General features: G+C 40.0%; 1 protein-coding gene across 8 annotated transcripts in view; it reads right to left on the bottom strand.

Moving 5' to 3' along the window:
• The window catches only part of SMYD3 (SET and MYND domain containing 3), a 397,555-nt gene that overhangs the window by 164,758 nt on the left and 208,016 nt on the right, over positions 1-24,781 (bottom strand). The window lies entirely within an intron of this gene.

Raw genomic sequence — 24,781 nt, 5'->3', positions numbered from 1 at the left:
CTATAAATTGAAAACAGAATTGAAAATGAGAGCAGAAAATAAAGGCAATGATTAAATATTCACTGCATGCAAAGAGCGGCCCTTTGAATAAAGCTTTCATAAAGCAGCTGAGCTGATACCCTGTACTAAATTATGTTGTTGTTATTCATAAGTGGTTCTGACAAGAGTCAAATAGATGCAACAAAATAACGTAGCATCATCAAATTTAAAAACAATAAGAATAATAATAAAAAAATTTGGTAATTAATACAGCTCCACGGAAAGAGAAAAACGCAAACAAAAGTGGGGAATATCCCAGTGTAGCTGTGAAGAAGTTTGAAACCACCATGTACTGAACTTGCCACGCTGACACACGGATCCAGTTACCACACCCACAGACTATGTTAGCCTTAAGTCATGGCAGCAGACACCAGCTCACAGCTGTGGCAAAGGAGGACAAGTGTAATCTGAGCAGGGACATTCCCAGTTTGAGCCTGGGGCAATGTAACTGCCCACAGAGTACTCAAAGGGTGACTATACCTTGGAAGTGTTGTAAGGTGCACCCAAGACGTGGCTAAACCTAACCCAGAAGACAAGCTACCTTCCACCAGGGACCCTTCAGACTGCAATGAGGACATGGAAAAACTGCCTACGTGCCATAGGCAAAATGACAGACTTCTAGCTTCTTAGTCAACTGTATACCTCATGAAGTATTCCCTTGAACTGTTCCCATTACAGAGCAGTAACTGATGTCCAGAAACTACGTTAGATGCCTCTAATCAACTGATACAATCGTTATGTCTATTCTACTAATGATGCCTCAGATCGAACCCTCATAGCACCTCAAAAAGATAAGGAAAGAAATGGGAAATTGTTGCCAGGGAACACAGGATTAATTCAGAGCAGCTTGAACATACACTTACACAGCAGTACTGGCTGCCTCACATAAGGAAAAAGAGGAGGTTCAACCTGAAAATATCCTTTGGAAGAAGAATCAGAAAAATTCCCCAGGAAATAAGATTTTAACATATGCAGGTAAAAAAATTATTCAGTTCCCCATAGTAATTACAGTAATATACATATACCCCTTGCTAGTATTTATATAATTTAAAAAAAAAAAAACCAAACCAACACTTTCAAGGGCAAAACAGAAGTACTTTGAATCTTTCTTGGTAAAGAAATATAGAAATACTTGCCCAGAATCAAGCAGAAAGATCTTTTCCAGTTAGATAAAGAAGCCACTGGAGTGACTGTTATCAAGAGGATTACTTTTTATTGTTCATTTCCAGGCAGTGAAATCTGTGGCTAATGTGGCTGCCCCACAACAGCTGCTAATACCCTAGAGACACTGTTTGATATTCTGGTTTCCAGCACTGCATTGCAATACTGAGAGAAGTACAGGTAAAAGCAGGACACTGCCAGGCAAACACACTTACTTGCACAACCCCTATAAACTATCCAGTGCAGGCACACATTAAGGACATTTACTTTTGAGGTTAATAAAACTTGTTTTACAGTACACCATAGTCAGTAAAGGAAATTATTACCAATGACATTAGAAATGGAGTGCCTTTTGTACTTAGCAATACTTTTCACAGTTTAAGTCACGACCTAAAGCCCTAAGATTTTAACAGACCATCCAGTGCCTTTTTAATAGCCTTTATAATCAGTCCTGTGGGAGCAGAAAAGATTCAAATTGTAAAGGGCAAGCAGCATTGGGCATGTGCATTCATAAATATGTTTTACCCAATTTCGCATTCTCCAATTTCTCAAGATTGGAATAAATCAAGAGTTGGACTCAGAATAAAAAACAGTGTACCTGTATAATATTAGGAAGCCTCATAGCTGTTCCTTCATATCCCTTTACTTAGCCAGAGCCAAAAGGAGGTTGGGAAGTATGAAGCACAGAGGTTGTAGAAATATTAAGAAGAAGCACAAAGGTGCTCCAGTAATGCCACAGGTAAACTAGGGCAAGCTCTGGATTGAAAAGTAGTATATATACATGAGGGAACAAAGCAGCAGGGCAAATTATTTCCATGTTTCAAATTCATTATGCTGTTATCATGTTCCCTAGTGACAAGTTTTGAATCTCTAGGTCATTAAACCTTTCCTCATAGGTCAGACTCACAGTGCTCATGGAGGCAGAGCTGCCCTCTCTCCTGCCAAACGGGTTGATCTCGGTCTCAGTACCTGGTGTTACGTTCACACCAACACACTGATGTAGCAGGTGATGACCTCAGACCTCACACTACATCTGGGTTACCAGCAGGAGGCAGAGCTTTTGCTCCCTGTCCACATGTAGGCTTGGCCTTGATGGAGCTGGCTGAGGCTGCAGCTGCCACGGTTATTTCACAGCGCTGTGACAAAGGTGCTGGATGTGACAAGGATCGCTATTGTGACTGTGACAAGAATCCCTGCAGCTGTGACAAAGATTACTGCGGTGTCCTGCTGCAGGGATGCTGGCAGAATCCACAGTGAAGCTCAGCAACACTTGCTCTATAATCCCTATGACACACACATCTACCCAGAAGGAGGTTTTCTAGCAAATCTAGAAGACTCAGAGGATCAGGGATTTCCCTTTGAGGTCCAGCAGCTAACACCTCTAAGTTGGGTTACAACCCTGCCATGCTTGGATTGCCAAAGGAAAAACATTAACGAGGTCAAAGTTATTCTGGTAGAAGAAGGACAACAAGATTTATTGTTTAATTTCAGGAGGACTTGTTTCCATGAGGTCAAGATGGGTCTAGGGCTATTGTCATTGACCAAGTCCACCAGCAGACAAACTTGCTGCTGCTCCAGCTGGATCCCTACAAATCTATGCAGCCTGATGGGATTCATCCAAGAATTCTCAAAAAGCAGTTGGTATCATCACAAAACCTCTCTCGATGATTTTTGAGTGAGTGGTCTTAGGAATCCAGAGAGGTCCAGCTGACTGGAAGCTGACAAATGTTGTCCCAGTTTTCAAGAAAGGCAAGAAGGAGGACCCTGGAATCTACAGGTCTGTCAGTCTCACTTCAGTGCCTGGTAAAGTTGTGGAGATTATTTTGGGAGGTACTGAAAAACACCTGAAAGACAACACAGTCGTTGGTCCCAGCCAGCATGGCTTCATGAGAGGAAAGTCCTGCTTGTTGAACCTGATTTCCTTCTACGACAGGGCAACCCACCCAGTTATCAAGGAAAGCCAGTAGATGTAATGTTTTTGGACTTCAGCAAAACTTTGGACATTGTCTCTCACAGGATCCTTCTGGACAAAATGTCCAGCACACAGCTGGATAAACACATCATGCAGTGGGTGAGAGAGTGGCTCATGGGTTGGGTACAAAGGGTTACAGTGAATGGGGTGACATCAGACTGGGGACCTGTCACTAGTGGGGTTCCACAGGGCTCCATCCTCAGCCCTGTGTTCTTCAACATCTTCATAAATGACTTGGATGCACAACTGGAAGGGACACAGAACAAGACAGACGATACAAAACTGGAAGGAGCTGTTGACTCCTGTGAAGGCAGGGAGGCCCTGCAGAGAGACATTGACAAACCAGAGGGCTGGGCAATCACCAACCATATGAAGTTCCACAAGGGAAAGTGGCAGATTCTGCACCTGGAATGGGAAAGTTCTGGATGTACGGACAGACTGGGGAATGAGATGAAAGATACCGAGCTATTAGAGAGCATCCCACAGCAGGCCAACAAAGATGATGAAGGGCCTAGAGAGGAAGGCATATGAGGATCAGCCAAGGTCACTGGGTCTGTTCAGCCTGGAGAAGAGGAGACTGAGGGGAGACCTCATCACAGTCTACAGCTTCCTTGTGAGGGGAAGAGGAGGGGCAGGCACTGGTGTGTGGCCACTTCTCTGTGGTGACCAGTGATAGGATCTGAGATAACGGCCTGAAGCTGTGTGAGGGAAGGTAAAAATTGGATATTAGGAAAAGGTTCTTCACCCAGAAGGTGGCTGGGCACTGGAACAGGCTCCCCAGGGAAGTGGTCACAGAACCAATCCCGACAGAGTTCAAGAAGCGTATGGGCAATGCACTTTGGCACATGGTGTGATTTTGGGGTGTCCTGTGTAGGGCCAGAAGTTGAACTCGATGATCTTTGTGGGTTCCTTCCAACTTGGCATATTCTGTGCTTCTGTGTGATTTATCCAAAATAAATGGTTCGCTCTAATGAGGTATCAAGTTGGTCTCTTTTTAAGGCCAAGGTCTTGCCCCACTAGCTAAACTAGTCCCTGATATTTTGTGGAGAGTCTGTAACAGACATCACAGATCTGCTTTTTACTTAAAAAACATGACTTCCATTATATGCATCTATTTTCAGAGGCTTACCACAATTAGTTAGTGATGACAAATACTGGTATTTGGAACACAAGAGAGCAATATTCAAAAGAAGCTAGTTTGTTTTGCATTTTTTGGCTCATAGGGAGTCAACAAACATTTAGCTGAATGTAGTATTCCTGTATTGAATTAGAAGTGTATAAAGCAAAACAGAAATTACCAAACCAAATAATAACGTGACATAACTATATATGGCTTCAATTTTAGGATATCAGTCTAACTAGCCAACCCATAAAGTAAGCCCTTTCAGCAGCCTAAAATAAAAAGAAACTGCTGTGACACTGACAGCAGTGTCACAAGGTTCTGGGTATGAAAACAGCCCATCAACTCTTCAGCTACCTGCACATGCCAAGGGAATTCACCTATATTTTCACCCTAGAACTCAAGGCAGCAGCTGTGACCACAAACTTTCAGGTGAAGGAGAGCAGTGTTTTGCCCATGCAAAGGTTAACAGAACAAATATCTTCCTGTTTTTACTACTCCTCCTGCTTGCTCCCCTTCTCTTCATTTGAAGTTTTGCTGTCAAGAACCTGTCATCATCAGAGCCCACTTGCCACTTGTTATTGTTTTCCTCAATGGATTTGTGTAGCTCTAAGGAGCTGTAGGCAAAGGTATCACTGCAAGAAGTTGTTTAAACTGAATGCTGCTTTCTTGAACAAATAATGCTCCATTCTACTTCCTTCTCAAAAGCAAGGTGGGAGGTTACATCTTCTTTAAAAAAAATCCCACAACAATCTACAATCTAAACTAACACAATTCTGTTGATTCCAAGAGCCAGGCAAGGCACAATATGTCCTTTGGGTTTCACAAGTTTCCCATGTACAATGAAACCAGATCCTCTGAAGGATAATTCCTGCCATCTCATTCACCTTGTGGTTGTCCACCATAACAAAATTGTAACATAGGGCTTTTCTTTTAAAAAAACCACACAAACAAAATTAATAAAGTACTGGATGGCAACCACACTGAGTATTCAAATTATGTAGGTATAAGTTATAATTCAATTTTTAGCATGATCCTGAAGGACTAGTCCTGAATTTTTACTTTTGTGAAGAAACCTGGGTTGTAATTTTCTTCACATTCTTTAACATTATTCTAGAGCCTTATACATAGTCTCCATTACTGTGTCTTGATGTATCAGCAGCAAACAAGTGCTTATGCAGTACGCTGTATTTCTTGGAGAGTCTTCTAAAAGTGCTTTCCTTGCTTAGTCTGTATTCATGTTAATTTGAAGATAACACATGAAGAAATCCAGAGAAATTTAAGGGGGAAGTGAACCAGATTTTTTCATTATTCTGATGAGGTCAAGGGAAGACCATGACCTTTAAATGAAATAAAAGTAGACTCACACTACAAAATCCAGCCCTGCATAGAAGCTTTTCTTCAGCTAAGTTTACTGGACTGAGATACTAACCTGAGTCAAATCATGTCTTTCCCACAAGACTAAAAGCTGCCTTAAATGTTCAGATGGACCCAGTGATCACTAGGGGAGTGAACATGGGACTTTCAATGAGCTCCGTTCATAAGGTATTTCAGAAAGCCTCAAAAGCCCTCCTCTGAATTTCTGTGGATTCCCCTTCCCTCTGGTTCCATTGACATGCTCCTGATGTTCAGCAACTATTTTTTTTTGCTTACAAAGCACCAGTTCTTAAATTATAAAAATAACACTTTATTTCAGAATAATTGCAGCATCCATCATCTAGCCCATAAACTGAGAGCTGAAGTCACTTGGTCATTTAGTTAATGGGTTCAAATAATGAGAGTTAAACAACAAAAAAACCACACCAAAACAACAAATACATTAGATTAAAGTAACTTTTCATGTTTTGCCTGAGTTTTCTTCCCTAACTTAAATTAACATTTGCAAATACAAAGAGTCTGGCTTGGGGTTGGCATTCAAAAAAAAAAAAAAAAGAAGATGTGTTCCTTTTTCCCAGTACCAAATCCTACTAGAGCACATTTTTATCGTGGAACAGAAATTCAGCAAGTGTCCCTTATTTGCACTAAAATTGTCAAATAGTACCTGAAATAATAGAAAATTTCACAAATATGTGGAAACTATTTAAGATGTCTAATAAAGATTTTGGAAGACCAGTTATGATGATTTCTCCCCATAGAAGAGACTTAGAGTCTAACCTGAAAATACCTTCTTAACACACATCACACTGCTTCGTCACAAACCAAACACTTCTTGTTCAAAAGCGCAATAAATTGTATCTAAAACTGTCGATAGTAGAGTGTTCATGTTAGTCAGTGAAATAAAGAGAACAGAAAATGGTGTACTCAGAAGAAAAAAAAAGTATTACAAAATTTCCTACATCAACCTAAATATATCTCCATCATCTCTGCAGAAGAATAAAATACCAACTTCTGCTTTACTATTGAGTTGTTCCTTCTCCTTAGAAGAGTAGGAGTATAATGTTACTTAAAATGGAGGGGTTTTTTCCTGAAGGCATTGCTAAGTATCTTAGGAGGCTGTCAAAATAAAAATAACAGGATGGACTTTATCAGTAGGCTTTTATAGACGAACCTCCACTCAGATAGGAAGTCAACAGACTCAGCAAACTTTCAGGCAGCTCTGAGCTAGGCAGAGTGGCTGACAGGATAAGTGCCAGAGCCTCAGTCCAAAAGACTTCAATAAATGTGGGGGTTAACCAACAGAAATGTCATGACCTTGAACAGGGAAAAACAAAATTCTGCAACTGGAATGCAGAACCCCATGGATTGACGAAACCTCACCAAGCAGCAGCCCTTAAGAATATGCTGTGATTTTACAGTGGACACCATGCTGCAAAAGGGAGCCCTCACTGTGAACAAAACAAATTGCATGCTGAATTGCATCTGGAGGAGCGTGGCAGCAGACTAAGGGAAGCTAGTTCTGAGGCAGCCCAGGGACACCCTCAGTTCAAGAGGGATGCAGAGAAAATGGAAAAGGTCCAACAAAGTTGCCTAACACACATACCCTATGTAGGGAGGCTGAAGGAGCTGGGCCTGATAATTTTGGTAAAGAAGAAACCACAGAGGTATTTAATATCTGCTTATAACTATTTGAAGGGCAGTTCTTTGGACACCACCATCAAACTCCTCTTGGTAGTGTCAGACAGCAAAACAAAGAAAACAACCACACAAAGCAGTTTCAGAGATTAAAGTTGGACAGCTGGAAAAATATTTTTCCTAGCAGCACTGGAATAGGTTGTCAAACAGGTTGAGAGATTCTGTCCTTAGAAAGGTTCATCCAGACAAAGCAATGCCTGATCTGGTCCTTTGTTGCAGCAGCCCTCTTCCAAGTAGTAGAACCTTGGATTATTGGAGGACTAGACTTAATTAGCCCTTGAAGGGCCCTCAAGACAATGTTTTTATCATTGCCCAAAACAGTAGAGTTAAAAACTATGCCTCCATTCATTCTTAATCTACTATTTTACTGACCAGGTATTGTAAATGTTGATTTTTTTCCCCTTTATTTCTACTAGGTATTTCAATGCTGTACATGTATTCACAGAACCTAACATCTCAGTGCTTCTTTACACTATTACAAAAAGCTGTTCTTAAACATGACCACGTACATCTGCCTAATCTGGAGATCATTTACAAGACCTATGTCACAATATTAATATTAATATAATATTAATTATTTTATTTCTTGCTTACTTAAGTAGTGTTTCTATCCCTGCACAAAGATTTTGATTTTATAAAAGAGCTATATTGTTATACATTCACTGGCATCACAAACTGGACATTAAGCAAGACTGAGGGAGATTTGAAAGACTGCTGAAAATGCATCAGCCAGGCAGCATCATCTCCTAAAATAATGTCATAATCCTCATCGTAATCTCTGTACTTACTTAGAATGCACTGATGAATTTGCACCAAAGTGCTGCTTACAAAAAGGGGGCATATCATCTAGGAAACAGAGGTCACTAAAAACCACTTTGTTCAATGAAATTCAAATGTTTTAATCAATGACAAATTTCTTTCTTACAAGGTAGCTTCTTCCTTAAATCTCTAACCCGGTAATGATTATGTCAGTATTCAAACTAGACACAAATGGCATCCTTCATCTCTAAAAGAGAGCCTATGTGCCAGTTACAGGCAATTTTTAATGGCTTTGTAAAGATGAAACAGAGAAGCTTGGGAAAAAGCAGCAAAAAGCCCATCACTGAGTAACCTTAAGGCATAATGACTTCCTGAAATCCTCATGGACTTGGAGCTGGGAGGGGAATGAGCACTCACCCCGCATTGCCGAGTCACTGGCCACCAGCTCTCCTCTGCTGGTGCCCCTGCCCTGCTCCAGCAGTGCTCACTCCCCAACCCCATGGGGCCCAGCCTTGCCCTTTCCTCCCCACACAACTCCTCATGCATTTCTCTGGAGGCAGGAATCACTGCTGCCTTGTCAGCCCGTTTCTGATTAACAGCCTGGTTTCGTTTGCGAATAAGTGCAAGGTATTGTTTAAAGACGCAGCCTTTGGTACCCTGACCATCACATATCATGTGGGCTATCAGGGGGCCACCCAAGCCTGCTGGCAGGTAGTACTACCAGGAAAAGGGAAGAGATCCTACTTTAGGTTGTCCAAGAAAGAAAGTCTGTATCTGTTGAGTGGGTCACTAAGCAGCCTAACTTTGAAGTGAAATATAACAGATGGAGAAATCAACCAGCATTTATTTAGAAATCGCTGCAGTACAGGGAAATTAAGAAAAGCAGCGACAGCAACAAAAACCCCACCTCACAGAGGAAAGCCTAAAGATTGAGGATGTCCTTGGATGCTTTCCAATAACAGGCAGGCACACTTCATGCTCATGCTGCTGTAGCTACATAAAGGTGCTTGCTTGCAAATTCAGCAAGTGTGTTGCCATCAATAAACTGTTTTAAATAGGAAGCTTTGATGCAAATAGTTTGCTCTGATCTTTAGTTAGTGAAAGGAAAAAGTGCCTTACAGCAGCAAAGAGAATCTCTCTTCAGCAAATCACAAGTATGTCTTACACAAATACATATCCTTTAGCCACTTTCAATACTTCTTTTTCATTTTGAACTCTTAGAATGATGTAACCTAAATAAACTGAGATCAGAATAAACATTTGATTTCACATGCAATACATGCTATAATTACTTTTTATATAATATAGGCATAAAGGGTAATTTAAATTATATTGCTACTGCCTACTTAAAATTATTAATGGAAAATATTCAAAAATCGTTTTACATCTTCCTATGTGAAATTTCTATGTGAAATATTACTTAGGATTAGCATGATTTACAGCACTTTAAATACCCAGAACAGCACTCACTAATTTCTAGGCCCCCAACACTTGTGTTCAGATGCATCATGGAACACATGCCGGCTCCTTGGTGCTTGTGCCAATGGAGACCCTTCAGGAAGAGAAACTTTAATATTCTGGGGCAAAATGTTGTCAGTGCAGAACAGAGGAAAATGGAGAGGTTATCTCCACAGCACTCCAGAGAGCCCCTGTGGCTTGGGCAGGGGACAGAAACACAGTGAGGCATTAGTTTTCCAAAACATACATTTTTTTGTTCATTGAAGTTGATATGGAAGATTTGTTAGGAGTACAGAGGGAGCAGGTTAGACCAAGGCTTGATTCATTTCCTAGCTGATACAGGTATAGCTCATCCTGCAGGTATGGAGTTGCTTCTACCAAACAGGTAGAGAGGTGAGACACGAATCCTATAAATGTCACCCCAAATTGTCAGCTCAGAAGGAGAGAATGAAAACATGTGCATGAAACAAATCTTTCCAACAGATCAAGACCCCAGCAGCAGCAGCCTCTTCCATGATACATTTTGTTCTCATGTACAGTATTATAAAACTGCTGTTCACATTACTGCAGCAGTTTCCCAACTAGTTTATGATCACCACAGGAATCAAAATCTGTTTGGAGGGTTATGGGGAAATGCTGAGGCTTGTGCAAACAAGCAAGACCAAGCATTACTATAAATGCCTACAATATATAAACACAATTACAGTATGGAAATTAAAGAGCTGAATTAAGAGTGCTGTCTGGCCAGAGAAAGCTGATTAAAGGCAATGGAGATAGAGAAAGTGAGATTATATCTAATTAGCTCACAAAAAAAGAGGCATCTCCTCCAATTCTAAGGCTGATTAATTAATTAAAATTAGAAAAATATTTACTACGTAAATGTAAACCACTATATTTAAATCAAGACTAGCCCATCTTTAGAATGAATTTTAGAATTAGATTAAATTTAAAATTCAGAAATAGCTCATCTATATAAGGTTTAATAGGCATCTTTGGGAAGGGACCACAGATTATTAAGTGCAGAAAAACACCTGACACAGCATATACCACAGGTCTTTCCATTTCTTTTCTTCATCATGCATACCCTGTATACCTAATATGAAGTAATACTCTGACTTATCATGGAGTTCATTTCATACAGATCCTGTATTTTTGAAAGAATGAGAAAATGTCTGAGCACCTCTAAGACACTCCTTAGAAAAATTACCTTTAAGAAAAAATAATTTTTAAAAAGAGAAGAAAATAACCTTTCTCAAAGAAGTTTGAAAGTTGATTGCCTTCAAAAATCAAATTTTTCCTTTTCCAAAAGAAACATGAGCAATGGAATAAAGTAAAATGGGGAACCTATCTCAAACATGTTAAAATCTAAACCACTATGTCCAACTACAGCATCTTCATGGGATAATTTTACATAGGAAGCAAACAACAATATACACACATTTTCCAGGCATCCCAAGGTCCTTCTGATGCCATGCTGATTTTTTGCCTTTTCTTTTATACCCCTTTTATACCTTTTTATAACTTCTGTATTCTTAGTGGTTTTTAGCCTACATTCTTGGACTTGTTTACTCAGCTAGGAGACTAAACATCTTAGAAGCTTCATAGCCAGGGATCAGTGTGCCCCTGACCCAGAGGTCCTCTCCAGAACACATTCTGTAAACAAAGATAGAACCATCCAGGGGAAGGCTCCTTGGGGAGGGGAGCTCACTTGAGCCTCTCATTGGGGAATCTTTGATAGATATGCTAATTAGTAAAACCTATAATGTTATACCTGATCTTTTAGGTGTGATTTGCAGTGTGCATTGAGGTGCATTTGACCTGGATGTGTGCACCTAAGGATCCTTAAAATAAATACTGAGGTAAAATCCCTTTTTCCTTTCTAACCGTGTTTGACTCTTGATTTTAAGACCAGGAAAAGGCATCACTTCAAAGAGATCAGATGAATGAATCAGGGTCAGCTGCCAGGAAAAAGTCCAGAACCAGCACCTCCCAAGCTCCAAGTCAGAGCTGGGTTCCCAAGCTAGGCACCTTTACTCATATCTGGAAATTAAGGCAAATTGTAAAGCTCAAGTATGCTGAATTCATATCTCTAGAAACCCAGGATCACAGAACGAGTTTGGGCAAGGAATAGCTCAACATTCCCTTGGAATGAGTTACTGAATTCAGTTACTTTGCAGAGTCTACTGGCAGATGCTGGTAATGTTTCAGAATTAAAAAGTAACAATTATAAATAAAATAACTCAGAAAGGAATAGTATATGAGATTTGCAGACCCTGATCCCACAAACACACCATAGAATAGAACTGTTGGAAATAATGTTAAAAGTATGAGTTGATAGAAATAATTGAGAAGCTCCAGCTTCTTCTTGGTATAGAGTCATAAAGAATATCTCCATACTATAATGTCAAGACCAGTCAATGTCATTTTCCACAGGCCAGAATAGCAGCTTCAGCAGGGCTAGAAAAAAATTAATTAAGGAAGCTTTTTCAGTTTCAAAAGCAGAATTGCTACAATCACACCTTCCCATTTTCTCAAATGTTTCTTATTTTTTCTTAATGTTTTACTAAAAATTCTCATTCACCATCAAGCATAATTTTCTACTAAGAAATATATTTTTTGGCCAACATGCACTTCTGAGACATTTTTTCAAAGCCATTTCTGTAAAAGACATCATGGGAACTGTAATAAAAAAGGGGAAAACAGGTCTACATTAGATCCAACAGAACAACAACTTTCAAATTTTCAAAAAATGCATGAACATCTATTCCTTGAGGGGTTTTTAGCAAGTTTAAAGAGCATAATTTATAAGGAATCTTCTCAGTGACAGTCAACTTAACAGAAGCTCCACCTAGACCAAAAATTAATATCAACACACAAACCTTTTATTTTTATGTCCATTTCTTTCACTGGGTTTACTTGGCCAGGCAGCACCCTTAACCAGCTTCAGGTCACTTCTAGTTATAGTTGTGTTTGCAATGAGTCACAGAGAGACCCCTCCTGTGAAGCCTGGACTTTGCAAGCTGGGCATTGGCTGATTTTTTTGAAATTCTTCTTTGAAAACAAAAATTATCTTCACCCCTTTATATACTTGATGATTAGATACTTTATAAATATCATAAAAATAATTGTGAACATATGATTTGAAGCATCATTCAGACCCATGTTCTTATATATAAATAGGCTAGAATGTCAGGTACATGTACACAGGCATAAAGAAACACCTATGTGTATATGTGTATATATATATATATATATATATATATACACACACACACACATATATACACATACCCATATAGTCCTGGGTGAGTGGCAATCATCTGCACACAAGCACACAATGGATATCCAATGTAAACATGAAACTTCAAATGCACAAACTGTTTCTTAATACTCATCCTCCCATCAATTAATATAGCTGATAATAATAAATATAAATTAATGCTAAATTAATACTGAGTACTTGAAATATTTGGTACACACATTGACAGTCTCTAGGCTTAACACCAAATTTAAGCAGAGGATAATAGTCACAAGAACTGTCACCAGCTGTAGCCTCTTTCTGTCATTTTTAACATCCAAATGGTAAAAAAAACCTAATCTGAGCCAGGGTTTCTTTCTATATGCTACAGATAGTCATCTCTGGCATCAGCAGACTAAGTCTGGCTTCACATTGATTTTCTTTTTTCCTGATGTATACAGTGAAATTGAAGACCTATGCATTTCTGCTAAATGAGGTTCTGCCTTAGCTAATAGCAAATTATGACAATGGTCTGCAAAGAATTGGGGAAAGGGAAGCAGTCTTTTAAAAAAATTCACCACCAGCAGCTGTAAATTCATAACTGTCAATAAAACTGCTGAGGTTTTTATATGCACATTAACAGCATGCTTCAGTGTAAAATAGGATTCTTAATTCTTTTCACAGAGCATTAAATCATATTTAAGATTAGAAAGAATCCTTGAGCAGCTACTGACAGGTCCGCTCTCTATCAAAATGACTCTGCTCCCTGTGTTCGTACTTTGTTGATTTTGTCAAAAATCTAATTGCAAAAAAATCTTCTTGAAGTAAAATACAAAACCATAGCATGCAACTACAGAACTTATGATGCTCTTCATTTTCTCCAAGCACAATTCCAGGAGCCTAATGTGTTTTCTCGTAATGCCAGTGAGATATATTTCAAAAGGAAGGTTAAGTCACAAGCAGAAAATGGTGCAGGACAGGGCTTCAGGTTCCTTCAGCTGCCTGGGAAAATGTTTTATATTTACTGCATACTTCATGAGAGAGCACCCTACACCCTGTGAGGATGGAATGATTAACTGGTAACGTGGTTCCCAACAGTCTGTAAGGACTCACTCAGGAAACCAGTGATACCTCCAGAGAACTGTCTGTTATCAAAATGTTTCTCAATTCCCAAATCCCACTGGGCAGCAAGGTGCACCTTTTTACTCTTTACATCCTATCCCACAAAAGTAACATGGAACGTACTAGACAAAATCTGGCCCTCTGATATCTTTTTCCTTAAGAGATTAACAAAACAGGTGACAATCAGAGCATCTCCAACCACTTGTCTACCCATCTTTCTCTTAACTTTACTACCAGTGCAAACTAGCTAAGGCACTAGGGCAGCACAGGAGCTGTGAGTATTTAACCCATGACTGTTGCTAAAAAAAAAAAAAAATTGTTAAAGTCAAAAAACTCTGTCACTAGGACAATATACAACTTGCATTTAGTTACTATTACTATGAATTTTTTCTTCTTAACCGTGGGACTTCCATTTGGTAGGAATTTGACTGTGACTTCCAATGTCTTTCTCAGAACTCTGTGCCTGTGCTCTCTGGCACACTGTCCATCTGCTGCCCTGTTATGTGTTTGCCGGCCCTCTGCCCTATGCCCATCCCTCTGCTCCCAGGACTCATATGAGCATTTTCACCCAGACCAAGGGGGTTTCTGGAACGCGACTCAGCTGGCACTCTCCTCCTACTCAGCTCAGTGTGTTGGCACAGCACATGAGGGATGAAGCAGCAGGCATTCGGCTTCCCAACCTTCTCCAGAGAAAATGACATCTTGAGTGACCCATTATTATTGAACTGGGTTTTAATGAAACGCTAGCACTGTACACCACTACACAAAGAATGTATGTGGCTGCAAGTGATTCATTACAGTCTTGAAGAACCTAATAAGAGGCTCTCGTGTTTAAAATACTTTATGGCAACTATTAATTTTTTCTCTCTAATTATCAGAATAGCAATGGAGTAATTCACCTTTCACCTCAGATTTGCTTATTTTTCATTTCCTTCATCCTATAGCTTTGTTTATGCTAGCTATTGGTTATCTGCAACAACCAATCTTACTTCTCTTTTCAATTTATAAATATAAAATACATCAAGGATGGAATCAAACAAAAAACTTTAATTTCATCAGAAGTAAATATCTTTTTCACAGAAATGTTTGCCCTAGGAAAGTCACACTGTTTTGTTTTCACATTTCGAAAGAGAATGAATTTTAGTATTGTGACTCTCTCAGGGGTCTGTCTTCAGATGCTGAAAATGCTAAGCAGAAATACATCACCTTTAAGAAGTGATGAGCATCTACTGTTGAGCACTGAAAATCTGTAGTAGCGTTGTCGTAGGTTAGCAAGCATAGTCCCGGAAGTGATGTCCTTGCCAAGAGGTGCTTACAGCTTCCTCTGTGACCTAACAGAACCTATCAGCTGGCCAGTTTGAATATGGACAATTCTTGAAGCCACTTAAAGTTGTGACCGCCTCTGTGATCCACATTTAAGAATAGGCAAACTCCCCCTCCAAGCTCTCTCTCGTTTCCGGCGCTGGGACAGGTGGCTGCGGGCCCCGAGTGGGGGCCAGTGGGCCCGGCCCAGGCCCTGCTCGGGCCAGGCCGGGCCGGGCCACGGCCATCCTGAAGCCATGGACCTGTTCCAGCCATGGAACCCCCCCCAGTGCCTTGCTGTGGGCAGCCGGAGCGGCTCGGCTCTCCCCCCTCTCCACTGCGATAAGAAACATTCCAGCTGCTAGGCCTAGGTGAGATTAACCCTTTTATTGCTGTGAAGAGCTGAAAACCTGAGGGAAGAGAAAGAGGAGGTGCTTAAAGCTGAAATTCTGTTGTGAAGCTATGATATATCAGAGTATCCTGTTGTAATTTCATGAAGATATGGGGGGTGGAGTGTTCAACTCGTAAGGAAAAGCACCTGCGCTGAGATAGGCAGATGCTGACGCAGCTGTAATTTCATGAGAAGTTTGGACAGGGAGAGATGGAAGGGATGAGGACTTTTGCTCCAAAAGGGAAAGGAGAAAACCTCAGTTCCTAGAGATGCTCCCAGAGATAGTCCTAAAGATGAAGATGAGGAGGACCCTTTGCTCCCAGGAAAGGAGAAGGGCCTCTGTTCTTAAAGATGAAATGCTCCCAGAGATGGGCAAAGAGAACTTTTGTTCTTTTTGGCTCAACCTTAAAATTTTACCCCAAAAAACTTCAAGAGTGGACCCTCGAAAGCAGTTGTGGGAAAAGCTGCAAGTCGGGGGAAGGGACTCACATGCAGGCAGAGAGACTCCTCTTCCTAAATGGACTGAACAATATTTGGAAGTGGGCGACTGTCTCGTTGTGATAATGTTTTCATAGCACAAGCAAGAAGAGACTTCTCTTTCTAAATAGACTGAACGAGGTTATTATGGAAGTGGTAAACAGACTGAACATCTTAAGGGTTGTCTTTTTACATTGTCAGTGGGAGAAGGGAGGAAGGTGGGGGGAGGAGGAGAGTTCTGAAGGTGTAGTATGATTTTTTTTCTTCTTTAGGTCTGTTAATAAACTTCTTTATATTCTTTCAAGTTTGGTGCCTGCTTAGCGTTTCTCCTAATTCTTATCTCACAGAAGATAAACAGTAATGAGTATCTTGGACCAAACCACTACAAGTGTGCAAACCCAGAAGTATTGACAATTCAGACCTATGTACACTAACTTCAGGAAGCTACATTCTGATTCCATCCAAAGTAGAAATATGATTTTTCAACACGCTGACCTGTTTGACAAGTATGGACAGCCCTATGTTTTAAATAGGAATCTACACAAAAATCAAAGGAACCTGTATTTGGGAAATGGCTTTGCTTTTCTGTGCTGGACCACAAGCAACTCTGAAACCAGTTATTGACCTTTTTCTTCAGTAGCCTGACCCAAAACCACTGTCCAGCACAGGACTTTCAGTACCAGGTCCTAACTGCTGAAGGAATATTGTTCATGCTGACATGAAGTTTCATATTGATCAAATGTAACAAACCCCCATTTAATCTTTCACTAATTCTAATACACTGAAAAAGACTTCAAAGAACTCACTGCTTCCTGTTATCATAGAACAAACAGAGTTATTGTGTGAAGAAATGAAGAAAGCACCCACACACTGAGATGACCTTTCTGGATACTTTTTTATGGCCGGTCTGAATGTTATTTTTCAAAGCCAAACTATTCTTAAACCTTTATTTTATACAGCTGAAAACTGGCCAAAGCAGGAAGAGAAAAAAGAAACCCTGAGGCTGCTAATCCATATGGCCCTAAATTTATACCTTTCCCAAATGAAAGAAAACCAAACTCACCCTATAAGTACCTATGATTAATATCTATATTATAAAACATAACCAATTTCAGGAAAAAGCAATTATTTCAGGCATTCTTAAAATGATTTTCAATTTCACAGCAGGTCCATGTACCTCTGCTTTTAGCTGCTGAAGTGGAGTCACAACACCTGGCTCAGCAGACGGCTGTGCACGCACTGCAGAGCCACAGGCACCGGCTCGGCTTGTTATTGTGCACCGAGGCTGCTGCTCGGAAGAGGACAGCCAGCTCCAGAACAATTATTTTGTCTTTTACCACTCCTGCTGCTGGTAGCTGCAGTCAGAGCACTTAAAATGCCATCTATTTGCTGCCATCTACAAGTGTCAGGACAGAATTAGACAAGTACAGACACCTATGGTAAATGCACTTGCCTTTGCAAGCCTGATGGGAGGATGAAAGCCTCGTTTTTGGGGAAAATTAACATGATGAGTTCTGCTGGCTTGTCCCTTGAACACACAACTCACACATGAAATAGTGCATCCTCAGAAATGAGCAGCATAATGATGCTTTATTGCTTGAGAAAGCCACATGCCCCTAGAGAATTTGTGTCATCATACACCAGGAGTAAGGCTGATGGGGCTGGCTTTAGGCTCTAATAAAAGCGGTGGAAACGAGATGAAAAAACACCATGACAAAAGATGCTTTTGTTACTTGTTGAGATTAATCTGAATCAAAATGTGTTCAAAGTTATAATTTCTTCTACAATTGGAGAAACTGCTAGTAGGAATAGCATGATTTTACTTTCCAAGGCCACTATAATTCTTATTCCTATCAAAGGAGGCTGAAAAAATTGCCAAGTTATTTCATTAGGAAATGCAGCTAATTTACAGGCATGGTAATTTTCCCCCTACAAAATTGTATAATGAGCTTTAAACTCACTAAATAAAGGGTCTCTTCTCTGAGTGATTATGCTGAATTTATACAGGAATTAGTGGTGACTGCACCTCCTTTCAGAATAGCTTTAAAAGGGCTGCATTACAAAAAAAAACCAACAGCCTTGGAGTAAAAAATATTTCTCCCTGCAGCAGTGCATGCATACATTGTATACATAGATATCTTTTACAGGATAAGCATATAACTTTTAAATCAGGTATCAGAATCCAGAAAATCTCTAATGCTGATTTTATATCAAGTTACTCACTTAGGCATTATGCTGATAGAATGGATTGAAAAGCCTAAAAAAACGGATGGACAGCAATGCATCTTCAAAAGTTCCTATCACTGTATGCAATGTTAACAATTTATCTGTTATTATTATTATTGTTGTTATTATTATTATTTTATTGTGGGTTTTTTACTGGTTAGTCTATCCAAAGAATGGACACTTTGGTTTATAGGCAATTCTTACCAAATGTAGTCCAGTTTCCATATAGTTAAGTGGTAGCTAAAAACCCCCAGCATATCCAAAATTTGGGTATTTTTGGATATTTACATAGAAACTAGGCAATAGAAAGCAGGCATTAGAAACCAGGCATTAGAAACCATTCCCAAGAGCAGCTTGTTAATCGTACCACTAAGGTAATAGATATGGCACATAAATAGTGTTTTTCCCTGGCAAGTTATTAAAGGTAATTAAAATTCCTGTTATCTAAGGCAGTTGACCACCCTGAGGGTGTGGAATTAGGAGAAATACATTTGGAAGTTTCAGTTTAAACATCTCCATTTCTTCCTTCGTAGTGTAGGAAGTCCTAATCATCTTTACACTCCACTATAGAAGCGAGATTCATAATATTTAAGGTCTGGAAGGGGGCCATTAAATCATGTAGCCTGTCCTCCTTTATCATGGCATTTCATAAGAGGTCTACAGATCACACAGAATCAGTGACATCTGTGCAAGTGGTTAACTAAATCAAAGCCAAAATATCATGAGTCGGCAACGCAGACCAAAACCGTGCTATCACGTCAGCATAGATAGCTTATACGGAATGAGGAGAAGATAACCTGGAGAAAAAATACCAAAAGGTAGCATCCTGGGGAACCTGGCATATCCATCGGGATTGGGGCAGCGGCAATGCCTCCGATCCGAACCGGGATGAGGCAGCGTTCCTGGCACATCATTGCCATCTGCTGGACAGCAGGCAGAATGCAGCTCGGCAGCGAGCCCCAGCGAAAGGACAGCCCGGCGGCCAAAGGGCTCTCCGGAAATCCTGTAGACCCGCCTCCTCCACATCCTTGCTTCACTTTCACCCTTCCCACACCCATCCTGACGTGGTCGGACCTCCCTCGGAAGTCTGGAAGACCAGCAGTCCGAAGGTGTGAAAGTGGATCTGGTAACTAATGCATAACCCAGCACCATGCCATGAACACAGCCCGAGTCTGAGCCCTGCCGCGAGCACGGTGAACTAGAGCCCGACGCTTCTCTGGCAAATGACACACACTATCCAGTTTCCAGCAGCTTTGACAGAAGGAAGCCCTTGGATCAGGTTAATCATGCAAAGTTGCAAATGCTTTCTGGAGATGTTTTATGCCTGGAAGTCATTTGCACACTTTGGAACCAAACGACAAGACCAAAGACTTGGGACTGACAGTGGTTTTCTGTGACAGAGAAGCCTCTACTTCATGTTACAGAAATTCACCCGTATGTGGGTGAAACATCTGCTTCTGAAAGTGGCTGCATCTCCATATGATGTATGCAAAAGGAGCATATGCCTCTTGAATACAAATGTAGTAAAGCACCTGTGAAAATGCTTTTTAAATCATAACCAGTATTTACTGAACTGACACAAACCATCTAAAATAATTTAGATAATAAGCACTACCAAAGAACACAAAATGAACTTATTAATACCTACAAAATGATGAGGGACAACTTGCTGACAGTATTGCCACTCAACAAAATTTGGCCACCACAGTAGCTCATATAAACCATTCAACCCACAGACTTAGATTATATTGGAATTTTGCATGGCTGCACATAGCTTTTGGTAGAAACTGGATAACCTTGGTCACTTCTGGGAGAAAGACAAGTCTATTCCCAGTCTTCTTTCCCCCATCCCAGATGCAGCCACTATTCAGGCTGAGGAGGCAGCTCCCAAAGGCTGGGTGAGCACCCCCATCCTGTGCCGCAGAGCCACAGACTGTTGTTTGTTGGTTTATATATACTGCACACACTGAGCACTGCTCTGATACTTTAGGGAGACTGGGAATTGCTGCTCAATCTGTTTGGATCAGCTGAGTGACTTCAAACAAGTAATTTCCCCCCACCCCTCCAGCATCTCACCTCACCACACACAGAAACAGGGTAATAACAACAACCTCCTCTGTGTAGCAGCTTGAGATTGTTATTTATAAGAGGAAACTATTACTGCTGAAATTAAATCTTTATGAACTTCACCACATATGTGAATAATAGTGGTCCAGGAGCAATTTTCTAATCCATCTTCAGTGTTACTAATTAAAACAACTTTGTTGGACTCTGTTATGGACTATGAATGTCTTTTAGAGGGCACTCATCTCTTCTTTACCCTTTCCTTTTTCAGTCAGTTTTTCTCTCTCATTCACCACAGTCCCCCTAACACTGCCACACTGGTTTATACTTGTCACACCAGCCATTTCATGACCTCTCGCCTCAGCCTTCAGTAACACTGAACTTCATTCAGCAACTTCATGAGCTCAATCATTGTGTTGTTACTCAAACATGCTCAGCTGGTACATGGAGAGGTGCTGAAGCTTTGCGCAGTGCCTGGAATATTGCTAAATCTCACAGCAATCTTCATTCTCCAAAGTATATGTAGGATTGCTACACAGCAACAATGCCCCAACACACCTAGCTGCTCTGGTTTTTCTAAGGATTAAGGACCACCTGTAAGAACAGGAGGGAAGGTTTATTTGTCATTGACCCCAAAGAGTCATTTTTGCTTTGGACTCATTCTTCAGGGTATGTGGAAAAGGCACAGCACATCAGTACACAGCTCTCCAGAGTGAGTTGCACTCTGCAGCTGAAGGGAGAGGTTCTTGCATCTCTAACATCAAAGCAAGGATACTTTCTCTTCTTTGTGGATACAATTGAGAATTGTTTTTGCAGATGAAGAAATGCTAAATACACATAAATGCATTTAAAAACTGGGCAGAACACCCCTTCCATAATTCTCAGTTTTGACAGTCCTCACATACTAACACTTGCTTCCCAACGTGCAGAATGACACACATTTCTGTGGTATTTTACCAGTACTAAGCACTGCAGGGTAAAATTTTATGCAGGAACAATAGAAGTATAAATTACAAAAGTGGACACAGTATCTTTGTCCAAAATGGAGATGGTTTAACTCCATGAAGCAGTAAGCATCCAAAAGGTTTACAGTAGCACTGGTTTATGTACATGTTAGCAGGTATTATAGACAAATAGGAACGGGTGTATAGACCAAACTTTGGTGCTGAGGATTTGTCATCCCTACTGTATGTATTTCAGATTTTTCTGGTTTTTTGTTTAAACTTCAGACTAGCTCTGCTTTGATGCCTTGTCCCGAAGCTCACTTGTACTTGGTGGGCATTCAAGACTCCCTGAGAACATCCTCTAGTTTAGTCTCATAAAAAAAGCATCAATTTCATGTTCTTACATGTTCTGCTGCTCAACCAAAACCAACCAAAGGGGACGGATTGGGAAATTCACTTTAGAGGAACACCCCGAGCTGAATGAAAACATGAATATAGATGCACTTGTTGAGACCACTTTTTGTGGTCCATTAAGTTTTGACAAATGACCGTATCTCAGATAACCACATGGAAGCTCATCACAGGAATAGGATTTGAATTTTTGCTGTAGTTACATTAGACAATGACTAACCCCTGCCAAGGACTCTCAGCTTATATATGCTGAATTGTTTCCTTCCAAAAAGAGCTAAATTATTTTCAGAATGAGCTTAATCACAGCTTACCATCTCAGCAGGCACACCTCCACTGAAACTGGCTTGTTGCCCTCTTTACAAGATCCTGTTATTTTTATTGTCAAAAAATATGCCTAATTTCCATATTAGTCACTCGCTGAATTACAGGGCATGGGATCCTGGGCACAGCCAGCATACCAGGGATACCAGCATCCCTGCTCACAACCAGATTACCCTGATTAGCTGAAGGAGGAGATCCCGCTCTTGCCCACGCTCAGGATGATCTGCATGTAGAGGAGAGGGCCCACACAGTAGCAGTGACAGGGCCCAGGCAACCCTCTTACTCTAAGCGGGGCATAAACATACTTCAGTTGTTTCTTTTCAGCTTCAAAATCAACTTAGCAAAATGGCTGTTGTTCTGAAAGCATTACACAGAAAACAATAAAAGCTTAGAAAAAAATTGTAACAGGGAACAGAAATTCCTCCATAAGCTACTATTGTGAATTCATCCCAACAAACCATTTTGATCATCACTAGATCTAGCAGCACCTGATTGCTCAGGGACATTATCTTGGTCAACCCAGACTGCAGGCAAGCACCCAACATCATCAAAGCTACCACAGAAGTTAATTTGCACCACTGTGGAAAGGGCATGCAGACAGGAAAAAGGATGAAAATCACAAAAAGAAGGACATTCTCTTGTAAACCCAGATGTGGTCCCTCAGATCTTCCTCCTGAGGCACACTAAGAAAACAGAGCAGTGAAATTGATGGTTTATAAACACTCCTTCACCCAAGAAATTGGGAAATTTAAACAGCATCAGATTAAGACCTTTTCATTCTCATGAAACCAATCAACATATTTTCTGCTTGATGCAAGTTTTAACATTTAAAAAAGTTAGAAAAGTATTTGTTTTAAAGCATGTTAAAGAAATAGAAGTAAACAACCAAAATAGGTTAGCTACCTGTTACATTTCAACAACTAGTGAACTACACAATTTTCAGTCACTTCCTTCCATTTTTTTTTGTAAGTCAAACACTCAGGTTGTTATCCTCTGACACAAAACAAAGATTTTACATCTTTGGATGCAAAAAATTAGTGCCTTGTCTTCTTGCTATATAAAACATCCCTTTTGCTATCATCCCTTTTCCAAAGCTTTTAGAAAGCCTAGTGAAAGTGGGATCATACCTTTCACATTTTCAAGATAGCACCTAAATTTTCATCTTGCATTCCAATAAGGCAGTTAGCATAAAACATTTAGAAGCACCACAAGACACTAATGTATCAGGGTAACTCATTGAGAACTGAGAGTCTCAGATACATCTCTTAGACAGCCACTGTTCTTATTCTTTCCTTCACTGATGGAATTACAGTAAGGAAAGAGTTATAAAATGGGGAATGTGACAGGTGCAGGGTAAGATGGCATCAAACAGAGATGAACTGATATCTTATTATTATTTTAATAAATACTTAATCTAACTGCTTTACTTAGATAGATGCATTGGTTCCAGTGTAATTCTTTCTATTGCTCATGGTTTTTGGTGCTATATGAGAGTAAATCCCTACCATCTAAAGCCAACAGGAGAGCTAATCTTGACTGCCTATAAAAGGAAAGTACTGTACAACTCCTGAGACAAAGGGAAGAGTACCATCACTTCAGCTGATGTTTGCTATATTACAAATCTTGTTACAATGCTCATGATACTCTTAGGAAAATATAAGGAAAATTTTCTGAGCAGAATTTTGTGTTGTTTCAAAATTAAGAGTACAAAAGCAAAAGAGGTACCAAAGAAAAAACAGCAAAGAAACAGTGCCTGAAATGTTACGGTGAAACAGGAAATGATCATGGCTGCAGCTTGCTGCCAGGGTAAATGAGGACTGACTTCCCTTTCCAATACTGTCAGAAAGCCTGTCTGGGGAAGATGCCCTACAGTGCCCAGCCCAAACCACAGTAAACATATTATTGTAAGATGATCTTTCTCTTAAGGCTCTTTCTAATAAACAGGCTCATCCAGAATACGAGGTAAAAAAAATTTTTTAGACCACAAATCTTCACCAGTTTCTTTGAAGAAATAACTTGTTTTCAACTGCTTCAGCATAGCAGCTCCCAGGTAAAAGCAAATAAGAAAAACTACCTCTAGAAATATTGCCATAAACTGCATAGGTGTGTACTCACTAGTCACTTTTCTAGGAAGTTTCATGCATGTAAGGCATTGCCTTTGAGGCCATTTTCCACAACAAAATTAAACACAGCTGAAGGTACAAGAAATTTCTCACATATGAGAAAATTTTAAAGAATTAATTTTATTTCAGTCTAAATAACCAGTCTGTGGAAAAACTGCACAAAATGTATTTGACACTTCAAGAATAAGGGATATTATTTTGAAGAGATGCGTCATATTTTTTCAGATAGTCTTGTTATTCATTTCAGTCCTCACTTTACCCAAAAGACTCACTGTTTTTGCAGTATGAGCAGTACATATGATATACTCCATTTCTGCTGGAAGGTGAAAAATGTGCTAGGACATGTGTACAATCTTAGGAGAACATATTGAAAGATTTGTAAAAAGTATGTTAAAAAACTCCAAAATATACATTTTCAATTAGCACTGGGTAGGTTGTTTTCTTTTTTTACTTCTGCTCTTCAGAGGTAACTTTTTCAGCAAAAAAAACTACATAGTGATTTGAATTGGGGTAGCCAAGTCCTAATCAGCAGGTCCTTTTAGATTTTCTTAATTCCAGGCCTAACATGAGGCACTAAAGCT

This window comes from Corvus moneduloides, chromosome 3, assembly GCF_009650955.1.
Source record: "Corvus moneduloides isolate bCorMon1 chromosome 3, bCorMon1.pri, whole genome shotgun sequence".
Taxonomy (NCBI): domain Eukaryota; kingdom Metazoa; phylum Chordata; class Aves; order Passeriformes; family Corvidae; genus Corvus; species Corvus moneduloides.
This window is presented reverse-complemented; position numbering and strand designations above follow the sequence as displayed.